The 13,450-nt window shown below is 37.6% G+C and overlaps 1 protein-coding gene across 3 annotated transcripts in view; it reads right to left on the reverse strand.

The window, feature by feature from the left end:
* The window catches only part of CLCA2 (chloride channel accessory 2), a 90,446-nt gene that overhangs the window by 61,093 nt on the left and 15,903 nt on the right, over window positions 1-13,450 (reverse strand). Inside the window, exon 1 of one of the 3 annotated variants that reach the window (XM_077120397.1) lies at window positions 8,577-8,591. The exons of the other annotated variants lie outside the window; for them this stretch is intronic. The gene's annotated coding sequence lies outside the window, so the exon portion shown is untranslated. Of the gene's footprint in view, window positions 1-8,576; window positions 8,592-13,450 lie in introns of those variants that run through there. 3 annotated transcript variants of the gene reach the window in all.

Genomic DNA, 13,450 nt, shown 5'->3' on the forward strand with positions numbered 1-13,450 from the left:
AATTTTAAAATAAAATTATTTTAAAGAAACTATTTAAATGAAGCCTGGCTTGGATACAAGACTAAGATTTAGTTCGTTTCTTTAAAATTCATTCTGGGTACATCTGCAATGTTGCTTAAAAAGCAGAAGATACTGGTTTTATTCATACTGCTACTAGACTCTGATAACAAACACTTAAAATTTTTGAGTCTTGTTTTCGTCATCTTTAAGGTCTACTTTTTACTTTTTATGAGAAAGTCCTGTGATTTTTTCAGAACATGTGAAAAAAAATTTTCCTCACATTCCTCATCCAATTCCTTTGGTAATAATTCTATGGATGAGTGCGTCACAAAAAAAAATCTCCGAAAGTAATCAAACAAGAACTGCTTTCAATGATAAGCTAATAAAGAAAACGAGGAAAAAGGAATTCCCTTCTTTGTAAAACAGGCATAAAATTACCGTCTTAAAATATTGTTATATTTATTATACATCAAATAGATAGCAAACAGTACCATGTGGATATAAGATATTGTTGTTCCTATAATTATTTTCAAGAGGAGAAAACAGAACTGTGACATTTTTTAAAGAGACGAAAAATAATCAGGGAACTCAGGAACAGTCAAGGGAAGCTGAAGTACAAAGTCTTGACGAAGTCCTTCCTATGTCTCCCCTTCTTTCTTCTCCTCTTTCCTCTCCTTTTGCTGCTTCTAATTTCACTCCTCCAGCCCAATGATGGACCTGAAGCAACTCCAACTGGTTGGAAGATCTGGCAACTAAGGGAGTAGGGCTCCCTCTTCTGTTCCTGGGGTGCATGTATCTGGGGCTCTGAATCCTCAGACAAAATTCTCAACAAATAGGGTTGACTGACCCTCACAGTCTCTCACTTCCAGGTGCTCCAAGACCCATCCAGAGTAGAGCATTTAAACTTTCATGCACCTAAGAATCCCTTCTTCAAATGCAGAGTCTGATTTAGTAGGTCAAGGTGAGGCCAAGCTCCCAGATGATGCTCACAGGCCGCTGGTCCTTGCACCACCCCAAAGAGCTCCCTGGAATGTTCTCTCTAGGAATTTAGTTCAATGTTGTGGAACTAGGAAGAAGCAGTCTACGAACTTCTAAAAAAATATTTTTACTTATGAGAAAGTCCTGTGATTTTTTCAGAACATGTGAAAAATGCATTAAATATGCATTTTCATGATGGTCATTGTTCAAATATTGTTTGTTAAGAAACAAATTACAGAATACAGTGATTTGTGGGGTTTTTGGAAACATATATGTAGGTTTTAGAATCTTGAAACTCAGTTGTCTCTCTATTATTAAAGTCCTTGCCTTAAATTTCACTCCTTATTTTCTTATTGATCATTATGACCCATGATAAGATTATCTTAATGGACACATTTGTCTTATCTACATCTTTTTGTTTCCTCAGTGGTGTCTAACCTGTAGCCTCAGGCAACCAATGCCCAAGGCTGTACTTTATTCAGTCAAGGGGGCTGCTTCCTTACATTTCTCCTTCTTTTCATTCATTCATTCAAAAACAAAATTGTGTTAATTACACCACAATACAGCTGTTAAAACATAGAAACTGTGCTCCTATCATATGAAAGGCGCTAAGTGCTAGATGTAAGAGTGAATAAATCAGGCCAATCCGCTGTCTTAATGGAGTGTACATTCTAAGGAGGGCAGACAACAAATACAATATATCGTGAAAATAAAATAATGTTATGGAGAATAAGAGTTCAGGTAAGGGAGAGAGGCAGCAAAAGGGTGGAAGTTGCAGTTTGCTATTTTGTATCAGGTGGTCAGGGAAGGCCTCACTGATGAGTAAGGAAAGGAATCATGCAAATACCTGGGGAAAAAAATAGTCTAGGCAGAAAGAACAAGCCGGAAGACCCTGTGCCTGAATTGTGTCTGGAATGAAATGAGCAAAGGGGAGGGTAATGAGAGAAGAGGCGGGGGAGGGTACCTGGGACTGGAGGGAGCCAAGACATGGAGTGGCGTTTAGCACCCAGATCAGCAAGGCTTGCTGCTTGTGGAAAAGGCTGGGGTTTGTTTTGCTCTGAGAACTGGAAAATCAATGGTGGATTTGAAGGACTGACGGGATCCAACTATCTGACTTTTTCTTTATAAAGATCACTCTTGCTGCAGCGTTGAGATTAACCTGGAGGAGGCCAAGTGTGGAATCAGGGGCCAGCTAGGGAGTTATTGCCATAAGGCAGGTGACACTGAGATGGACAGGACTCAGACAAAAGTTTTGGTTGTCTCCTTTTAGCCTTCCTCCAGCTTTTGGGAAGTTCCTTTTCCCTCTCTACTGAATAATTTTTGCTGTGGACACAAAATAAAAGCCCTGCAGCTTGTAAGCTCTTTAAAGGGAGAAATCAAGTCATGCTTTTTTTTTTTTATTAATTAAAAAAAGAATTAACAAAACAATTAGAAATCATTCCAATCTACATGTACAATCAGTAATTCTTAATAACATCACATAGTTGCATATTCATCATTTCTTAGTACATTTGCATCGATTTAGAAAAGAAATAAAAAGACAACAGAATAAGAATTAAAACAATAATAGAAAGAAAAAAAAAAACAAAAAACTTATACCTCACATGCAGCTTCATTCAGTGTTTTAACATAATTGCATTACAATTGGGTAGTATTGTGCTGTCCATTTCTGAGTTTTTATATCCAGTCCCGTTGTACAGTCTGTATCCCTTCAGCTCCAATTACCCGTTCTCTTTTTTTTTTTTTTAATTAATGGAAAAAAAGAAATTAACCCAACATTTAGAGATCATACCATTCTACATATGCAATCAGTAATTCTTAACATCATCACATAGATGCATGATCATCATTTCTTAGTACATTTGCATTGGTTTAGAAGAACTAGCAACATAACCGAAAAAGATATAGAATGTTAGTTAATATAGAGAAAAAAATAAAAGTAATAATAGTAAAATCAAAACAAAACAAAACAAAACAAAACAAAAACCTAAAGCTCAGATGCAGCTTCATTCAGTGTTTTAACCTGATTACTTTACAATTAGGTATTATTGTGCTGTCCATTTTTGAGTTTTTGTATCTAGTCCTGTTACACCGTCTGCATCCCTTCAACTCCAACTGGCCATTATCTTACCCCGTTTCTACCTCCTGCTGGACTCTGATATCAAGGACATATTCCAAATTTATTCTCGAATGTCCGTTCACATCAGTGGGACCATACAGTATTTGTCCTTTAGTTTTTGGCTAGACTCACTCAGCATAATGTTCTCTAGGTCCATTCATGTTATTACATGCTTCATAAGTTTATTCTGTCTTAAAGCTGCATAGTATTCCATTGTATGTATATACCACAGTTTGTTTAGCCACTCTTCTGTTGATGGAGATTTCGGCTGTTTCCATCTCTTTGCAATTGTAAATAACGCTGCTATAAACATTGGTGTGCAAATGTCCGTTTGTGTCTTTGCCCTTAAGTCCTTTGAGTATATTCCCAGCAATGGTATTGCTGGGTCGTATGGCAATTCTATATTCAGCTTTTAGAGGAACCGCCAAACTGCCTTCCACAGTGGTTGCACCATTTGACATTCCCACCAACAGTGGATAAGTGTGCCTCTTTCTCCGCATCCTCTCCAGCACTTGTCATTTTCTGTTTTGTTGATAATGGCCATTCTGGTGGGTGTGAGATGATATCTCATGTGGTTTTGATTTGCATTTCTCAAATGTGCCTTTTGGCCATTTGTATTTCCTCTTCTGATAGGTGTCTGTTCAAGTCTTTTTCCCATTTTGTAATTGGGTTGGCTGTCTTTTTGTTGTTGAGTTGAACAATCTCTTTATAAATTCTGGATACTAGACCTTTATCTGATATATCATTTCCAAATATTGTCTCCCATTGTGTAGGCTTTCTTTCTACTTTCTTGATGAAGTTCTTTGATGCACAAAAGTGTTTAATTTTGAGGAGCTCCCATTTATTTATTTCCTTCTTCAGTGTTCTTGCTTTAGGTTTAAGGTCCATAAAACCGCCTCCAGTTGTAAGATCCATAAGATATCTCCCAACATTTTCCTCTAACTGTTTTATGGTCTTAGACCTAATGTTTAGATCTTTGATCCATTTTGAGTTAACTTTTGTATAGGGTGTGAGAGATGGGTCTTCTTTCATTCTTTTGCATATGGATATCCAGTTCTCTAGGCACCATTTATTGAAGAGACTGCTCTGTCCCAGGTGAGTTGGCTTGACTGCCTTATCAAAGATCAAATGTCCATAGATGAGAGGGTCTATATCTGAGCACTCTATTCGATTCCATTGGTCGATATATCTATCTTTATGCCAATACCATGCTGTTTTGACCACTGTGGCTTCATAATATGCCTTAAAGTCAGGCAGCGCGAGACCTCCAGCTTCGTTTTTTTTCCTCAAGATGTTTTTAGCAATTCAGGGCACACTGCCCTTCCAGATAAATTTGCTTATTGGTTTTTCTAATTCTGAAAAATAAGTTGTTGGGATTTTGATTGGTATTGCATTGAATCTGTAAATCAATTTAGGTAGGATTGACATCTTAACTATATTTAGTCTTCCAATCCATGAACACGGTATGCCCTTCCATCTATTTAGGTCTTCTGTGATTTCTTTTAGCAGTTTTTTGTAGTTCTCTTTATATAGGTTTTTTGTCTCTTTAGTTAAATTTATTCCTAGGTATTTTATTCTTTTAGTTGCAATTGTAAATGGGATTTGTTTCTTGATTTCCCCCTCAGCTTGTTCATTTCTAGTGTATAGAAATGCTACAGATTTTTGAATGTTGATCTTGTAACCTGCTACTTTGCTGTACTCATTTATTACCTCTAGTAGTTTTGCTGTGGATTTTTCCGGGTTTTCGACGTATAGTATCATATCGTCTGCAAACAGTGATAGTTTTACTTCTTCCTTTCCAATTTTGATGCCTTGTATTTCTTTTTCTTGTCTAATTGCTCTGGCTAGAACCTCCAGCACAATGTTGAATAATAGTGGTGATAGTGGACATCCTTGTCTTGTTCCTGATCTTAGGGGGAAAGTTTTCAATTTTTCCCCATTGAGGATGATATTAGCTGTGGGTTTTTCATATATTCCCTCTATCATTTTAAGGAAGTTCCCTTGTATTCCTATCTTTTGAAGTGTTTTCAACAGGAAAGGATGTTGAATCTTGTCAAATGCCTTCTCTGCATCAATTGAGATGATCATGTGATTTTTCTGCTTTGATTTGTTGATATGGTGTATTACATTAATTGATTTTCTTATGTTGAACCATCCTTGCATACCTGGGATGAATCCTACTTGGTCATGATGTATAATTCTTTTAATGTGTTGTTGGATACGATTTGCTAGAATTTTATTGAGGATTTCTGCATTTATGCTCATTAGAGAGATTGGTCTGTAGTTTTCTTTTTTTGTAATATCTTTGCCTGGTTTTGGTATGAGGGTGATGTTGGCTTCATAGAATGAATTAGGCAGTTTTCCCTCCACTTCGATGTTTTTGAAGAGTTTGAGGAGAATTGGTACTAATTCTTTCTGGAATATTTGGTAGAATTCACATGTGAAGCCATCTGGTCCTGGACTTTTCTTTTTAGGAAGCTTTTGAATGACTAATTCAATTTCTTGTGATTGGTTTGTTGAGGTCATCTATGTCTTCTTGAGTCAAAGTTGGTTGTTCATGTCTTTCCAGGAGTCCGTCCATTTCATCTAAATTGTTGTATTTATTAGCGTAAAGTTGTTCATAGTATCCTGTTATTACCTCTTTTATTTCTGTGAGGTCAGTAGTTATGTCTCCTCTTCCATTTCTGATCTTATTTATTTGCATCCTCTCTCTTCTTCTTTTTGTCAATCTTGATAAGGGCCCATCAATCTTATTGATTTTCTCATAGAACCAACTTCTGGTCTTATTGATTTTCTCTACTGTTTTCATATTTTCAATTTCATTTATTTCTGCTCTGATCTTTGTTATTTCTTTCCTTTTGCTTGCTTTGGGATTAGTTTGCTGTTCTTTCTCCAGTTCTTCCAAGTGAACAGTTAATTCCTGCATTTTTGCCTTTTCTTCTTTTCTGATATAGGCATTTAGGGCAATAAATTTCCCTCTTAGCACTGCCTTTGCTGCATCCCATAAGTTTTGATATGTTGTGTTTTCATTTTCATTTGCCTCGAGGTATTTACTAATTTCTCTTGCAATTTCTTCTTTGACCCACTCGTTGTTTAAGAGTGTGTTGTTGAGCCTCCACGTATTTGTGAATTTTCTGGCATTCCGCCTATTATTGATTTCCAACTTCATTCCTTTATGATCCAAGAAAGTGTTGTGTATGATTTCAATCTTTTTAAATTTGTTAAGACTTGCTTTGTGACCCAGCATATGGTCTATCTTTGAGAATGATCCATGAGCACTTGAGAAAAAGGTGTATACTGCTGTTGTGGGATTTAATGTCCTATAAATGTCTGTTAAGTCTAGCTCATTTATAGTAATATTCAGATTCTCTATTTCTTTATTGATCCTCTGTCTAGATGTTCTGTCCATTGATGAGAGTGGGGAATTGAAGTCTCCAACTATTATGGTATTTGTGTCTATTTCCCTTTTCAGTGTTTGCAGTGTATTCCTCACGTATTTTGGGGCATTCTGGTTCGGTGCGTAAATATTTATGATTGTTATGTCTTCTTGTTTAATTGTTCCTTTTATTAGTATATAGTGTCCTTCTTTGTCTCTTTTAACTGTTTTACATTTGAAGTCTAATTTGTTGGATATTAGTATAGCCACTCCTGCTCTTTTCTGGTTGTTATTTGCATGAAATATCTTTTCCCAACCTTTCACTTGCAACCTATGTTTATCTTTGGGTCTAAGATGTGTTTCCTGTAGACAGCATATAGAAGGATCCTGTTTTTTAATCCATTCTGCCAGTCTATGTCTTTTGATTGGGGAATTCAGTCCATTAACATTTACCGTTATTACTGTTTGGATAATATTTTCCTCTACCATTTTGCCTTTTGTATTATATATATCATATCTGACTTTCCTTCTTTCTACACTCTTCTCCATACCTGTCTCTTCTGTCTTTTCGTATCTGACTCTAGTGCTCCCTTTAGCATTTCTTGCAGAGCTGGTCTCTTAGTCACAAATTCTCTCAGTGACTTTTTGTCTGAGAATGTTTTAATTTCTCCCTCATTTTTGAAGGATAATTTTGCTGGATATAGGAGTCTTGGTTGGCAGTTGTTCTCTTTTAGTAATTTAAATGTATCATCCCACTGTCTTCTAGCCTCCATGGTTTCTGCTGAGAAATCTACACATAGTCTTATTGGGTTTCCCTTGTATGTGATGGATTGTTTTTGTCTTGCTGCTTTCAAGATCCTGTCTTTCTCTTTGACCTCTGACATTCTAACTAGTAAGTGTCTTGGAGAACGCCTATTTGGGTCTAATCTCTTTGGGGTGCGCTGCACTTCTTGGATCTGTAATTTTAGGTCTTTCATAAGAGTTGGGAAATTTTCAGTGATAATTTCTTCCATTAGTTTTTCTCCTCCTTTTCCCTTCTCTTCTCCTTCTGGGACACCCACAACACGTATATTTGTGCGGTTCATATTGTCCTTGAGTTCCCTGATACCCTGTTCAAATTTTTCCATTCTTTTCCCGATAGTTTCTGTTTCTTTTTGGAATTCAGATGTTCCATCCTCCAAATCACTAATTCTATCTTCTGTCTCTTTGAATCTATCATTGTAGGTGTCCATTGTTTTTTCTATCTTTTCTACTTTGTCCTTCACTTCCATAAGTTCTGTGATTTGTTTTTTCAGTTTTTCTATTTCTTCTTTTTGTTCAGCCCATGTCTTCTTCATGTCCTCCCTCAATTTATCGATTTCGTTTTTGAAGAGGTTTTCCATTTCTGTTCGTATATTCAGCATTAATTGTCTCAGCTCCTGTATCTCATTTGAACTATTGGTTTGTTCCTTTGACTGGGCCATATTTTCAATTATTTGAGCGTGATCCGTTATCTTCTGTTGGCGTCTGCGCATTTAGACAGATTTCCCTGGGCATTGGATCCAAAAGTTTGGAAGATTTTTCTGTGAAATCTCTGGGTTCTGTTTTTCTTATCCTGCCCAGTAGGTGGCACTCGTGGCACACGTTTGTCTGTGGGTCCCACCAGTAAAAGGTGCTGTGGGACCTTTAACTTTGGAAAACTCTCGCCGTCCGGGAGGTTCGCTAGCCGAAGCGGCTTGAGCTAGCCTGGGGTCCGAACGCAGGGAGGGTTGCTGGCCGCCGCAGCCCGGGAAAGAGCCCGTCCGAATTTCCTAGTCGGCCCGGGGCGACAAGCGTGGAGGGAGGGCGCCAGCGGCAGCGGCCCGCCCGGGAGAGTGCATGTTCCCGGGGAGTCACGGGTTTGGAAGGGGCCTCCCCCACCCGTCACCGTTCTCCGCGGCCTGGGGATTTCCGATCCAATTCTCTCAGTTGGTCTGGGTGGCTGCGCCTGGTGTGGGCACCAGCCGCCGCGGTTTCAGGGGACCGCCTCTCCAATTCTCCCAGCCGGCCCGGGAAGGGGGAAGGGAGTGACTCTGGCCGCTTGCCGCCCCGCCTGGTGAGGCCCGCGCACCTCGGTGATCTCACCTGAGCTGCTTCTCTCAGCCAGCCAGCCATTCCAGGATGGGGTATGCTGTCTTTTTTTTATCTCTGTTGTGGCTTTGGGCGCTTTCTGTATCGTTTCTACTCCCCTAGTAGCTGTCCTGGGGAAGAAACTAAGATCCGCGCGTCTTACTAAGCCGCCATCTTCTCCGGAAGTCCCAAGTCATGCTTTTTTGCCTGCCCAGCTGTGCCCAGCATAATGCTACATCCGTCCCATGGCCTGTGGGAAAGCAAACCCTACGCTTAGATTTCTGCAGATACCTGGACACCTTTTCTCAAAACTCTTCTTTCCTAGCTCTGCATATGTAATTTCTGTGCTTCAGTATATTGTCTAAATGCCAAATGTTTTGCGTTTTCCAAAGAAATATACATATACAGTGTTTGTGAGCGATATAGACTTTATTGAAGGGTTCACTGAGAGAGGCTAAAGAGATATTTACATCACAGAAAAAAACAAAACTTTTGAAGTCACTTAGAGTATCAGCATTTAAATAATGTTCCGCAAATGACTCCCAATTTTCCTCAGCTACTTTCTCCCTTGAGGTATCTCATCCTTTTTACTTTCTTTTTTTTCCTTAAAGAGCAAAGCCAATCAACCAACCACAAACTACAAACCCCCTGCCTGGCCTAACTTGGAGCCAATACCTCGCTCCTCTGAATCCTTGCACCACCCAAAAATCAGGCCATGTGGGAGGATTAGAAGGGCTCCCTTAAATGTTAGACATGGGCAAAGTGTTATAAAGAGGGATTCTGACCAATAAAAGTTTTTAAATACTACTCTGGCTTAGGCATGCATCTTCCAGGATGTCTTCAAAAGCCATTTCCAATTCATCTCTATTTCTTCTTCTTCTCTGAATTCAAAATAAAAAGATTCCTCTACCACTCTTTTTCTTACGTCATTTCTATTCTCTAAAACTGTTATTTTCCCTTTAGCTGGGCATGGCCAAGATCTCATAGTTCTTTCCAATTTGAAAATGTGTAGCACCCTACCTTGATTCCAGTTCTCTTGAATAACCTATGTGATTATTTCAAAATTTTTGACTGACTTGCTCTATGCCTGCTTAAATTGAGACTGTCTTTGATCTCCTCTTTCTTTATTTCCTTTACACACCAATTATTTTTGTGTCTTCCATATGAGTACTTTCTTCTCTTTTTCTATCCTCCTCCAAAAGTCTAGGGAGCAACTTCAAAAAAAAAAGTTACTTATATGCATCTTTTACTATATAGTTTTTATAAGATGTTATGTCTATTAGAAAGTAATGGGATGTTTCTTTTTTTCAATCACACCAGAAAAAGAAATGAAAAGAAAAAACTCATACACCCCATATCCCTTACTCCTCCCTCTCATGGACCACTAGTATTTCGATTTACACAATTTTTTTACCCCCCCCCATTATTTATTTTTTTATCCTTATTTTTTTTCTTATCTGTCCATACCCTGGATAAAAGGAACATCAGAAACAGGTTTTCACAATCACAAGGTCACAATGTAAAAGCTATATAGATAAACAATCATCTTTAAGAATCAAGGCTACTGGAACACAGCTCAACAGTTTCAGGTACTTCCCTCCACCCACTCTAATACACCATAAACTAAAAAGGGATATCTACATAATGCATAAGAATAACTTCCAGGATAACCTCCTGACTCTATATGAAATCTCTCAGCCATTGAAACTGTCTTTCTCCTACTTGTCAAGAAGGCTTTCTCAATCCCATGATGCCAGGTCCCCACTCATCCCAGGAGTCCTGTCCCACATTGCCAGGGAAATTTACATCCCTAGGAGTCATGTCTTATATAGTGGGGAGGGCAGTGAATTCATGGGCCAAATTGGCTTGCAGATAAACCACATCTGAGCAACAAAAGAGGTTCTCTGGGCGAGACTCTTAGGCGTAATTATAAGTAGACTTAGTTTCTCTTTTGCACGAATAAGTTTCATAAGGGCAAACCCCAAGATTGAGGGCTCAGCCTATTGAATATGTTGTCCCCACTGTCTATGAGAATATCAGGAATTCCCTAGATGGGGAAGTTGAATATTTCCTCCTTTCTCCCCAGTCTCCCAAGGGAAGTTTGCAAATACTTTTATATTCACTGCCCAAATTACTCTGAGATATAACAGGTTATCACTAACCTGTACAAACCAATAAAATCCCATGCTCTATTCAAGAGTCCATGTAATTATAGTATTCAAACAAACTGACCATACAAGTTAGATAATGTGCTACCCAAACAAATAAATTTTGTACCTAATAAACATCCCTTCCTTTGATCTCACACAGAAGTTAGAGTTTTAAAATATGGACCATATCATTCTTACCATGTATTCTGATTTACATTAGTCCTATCTATCACATCTCTAGTAGAAGTCTGATCACTTTTTCAACTTTTTAACAGGGAGAATGCAGACTTTCATAGCTGCAGTGCTCTAACTCAGAGTCTCAGGTGTCACATAAATACCTGAAGTTTCAGGGAATGACCAGGTTATACACAAATAGCTCAGTATTTCAGAATTTAGAAATAACAGTTATAATTCATGAATATATGACTCCTGTGAGAGCTTATAATCTAGGAGGCCTTATAATAGGCCCCAACCTGATAGCCCATGTTCTTGACTTTAATTCTCCAGGTTGGGATGTTTCTTGAGTAAGGATTCTTTAGAGTCACATAGCTAGGAAAAAAAGGGAAAATAAATAATTTTTAAAATATGCTATAATGTGGTTATATAAAAAATAAAGAAAAATGTACAATGGTGATATATTTTATCTAAGATCAAGGATTAGTATTACAAAAATATTATAGATGATTTTAAAATAATGGTCATGGGCCCGACAACATTTTGAAAAGAAACACTTCAGAGAGCATTTGCCTTTGTCAGTCAAGAATCAAAGACTTTTTTAAATGTCAAACTCTGTCCTGTCATATCACACACATATTTTATCTCCCCGTGGATGAGTTGTCATAGATTATGTGGATTACAAAGCAGGGTATAAAGCTATGTTGAAAAATTGTGCTACTTCTGTTTTCCTTTCAATTATATAAAATTTTATTGGCATTCACCTGCTAATCCTATATAGTCATAATCACATAGCAGCCATAGTAAAATGGTAAGATATTGGTCTTTGGAGTTAAATTGCCTGGATTGAAAGTTTAGCTCTGCCTCTTATGGGCAAGTTATGAAATATCTCTATGCCTCATTTTCTGCATCTGTAAAATTGGTGTGAAAATTAAATGTGATTAAAATTGGCCAGAGGTCAGAGTAAGAGCTCAATGAATATTAATCAATATTAATTTATGGCCTTTCTCCAGTGTGTCTGGCATTTGTTTAGGCCCTGTGACAGACACTGTGAGATGTCTACCCAATAGTCATTCTCCTTCCTTCTATCTTGCCAGCAGAACCCTGCTTCCATTACAGAGGCCAAAATCCATGCAGCTCATTTTTCCAAGGCTCCCTTTTACTACTTGAGCATGAGTATGTAGCCCAACCATGGCCATGGGATCTAGCAGGAAAGAGGTGGAGGAGAAGGAGGTGGCAGTGTTGGGATAGTTTATAGAAATGATTTTTCCCCCTTAAAAAAAAAAAAAAGAGAAAAATGTCTAGAAAACACCCCACCCTTCTTTCCTATAAGGGTGCCAGTTGCTGAGGCAGCTTCTGTGACCATGAGGGGAAAGGTGAGGAGAGCTGTCAACTAGTAAAGGAAAGCAGAGCTGTGGAAAGAGCTGAGTCCCTGACGACACTGGGGACTGCTGAGCCAGCCCAGGACTGCCAAACTCCAGACTTTTTACTTTGTGAAGTAATGAAAGCCCCTACTGTTTTAAGCCATCTTTAGTTGGATATCCTGTTACTTTCCCCTGAAACTGTTACAACTCATAAAGGGATTTCTAGAAAATATTTGGAAACATATAAACTAGTTTAATCCATACATTCATACCAGAGAATATTTTAATAAACAAATGAACATTGTTTCAGACCCCTAGGCAAAATTTTAATCAAATGAATGATTTTCTCTTACAGCAAAAAGGATCTTGTTTGGTTTCAAGAAGATGGGGGAAAAAAAGACCTATTGAAAAATTCTTGCCCAAAGAAACTAAACTAAATCTTTAACTTTCTTAGGATTTTCTTAAAGTGTGTATTAGATCATAAACGTGCAAATTATGCTAGTTTCTTATTTCTATCCCTGCAATATTAAGTTTCTGTCTCAAAGGATGACATTCTATCTTCCAATGAATATTTATATTCATATTCGGCACCTTAGAGTCAGTCCATCATTTTCTGAGAATTGTTCAGTTAACTGGCAAATTAATTTATGGCTATATTACTGGATTTTCAAACAGTACCAGAATTTAAAAAGTGTCTATGTTTTCTTTGACTACACAACATCTTTATGCCATGGAACTTAAATTGCTTACATTGTATTCTTAAAGTCTTTAATAGCTAGTCAGATCCAAAAAATAACATATTTTAAAAAGGAAATTTCATACTCAAGCATCATTTTCCCTCGGTCAGCCAAAGAAATGCTAATGTCCCTGGGGATAGAATATTGAGTTTAAAACTTAAGAATAAGCAATATTATTCTCAGCATGGCATTAAAAAATAAGCTTCTGATTTAAAAACTGGCTATATAATGTATTAAATGTTCTTTACATGAGATAATTTCCTTGAGTGTAGACATTGACCATATCCTACATCTTGGACTAAGTTTTGACAATGTTTATTTAACCTGCCAAACACTCTGAATTTTTGCAAGTTATGGTAATTACTGGAACCATTTATATTTTAGAAGGAAAAGTAGATTCACATATGCTATTTTTAAAAGTTCATGTCAGAAGGTTCCAACTTCCATGTAAATTATATGGATGA

The sequence above is a fragment of the Tamandua tetradactyla genome, chromosome 11 (genome assembly GCF_023851605.1).
Source record: "Tamandua tetradactyla isolate mTamTet1 chromosome 11, mTamTet1.pri, whole genome shotgun sequence".
Lineage (NCBI taxonomy): Eukaryota > Metazoa > Chordata > Mammalia > Pilosa > Myrmecophagidae > Tamandua > Tamandua tetradactyla.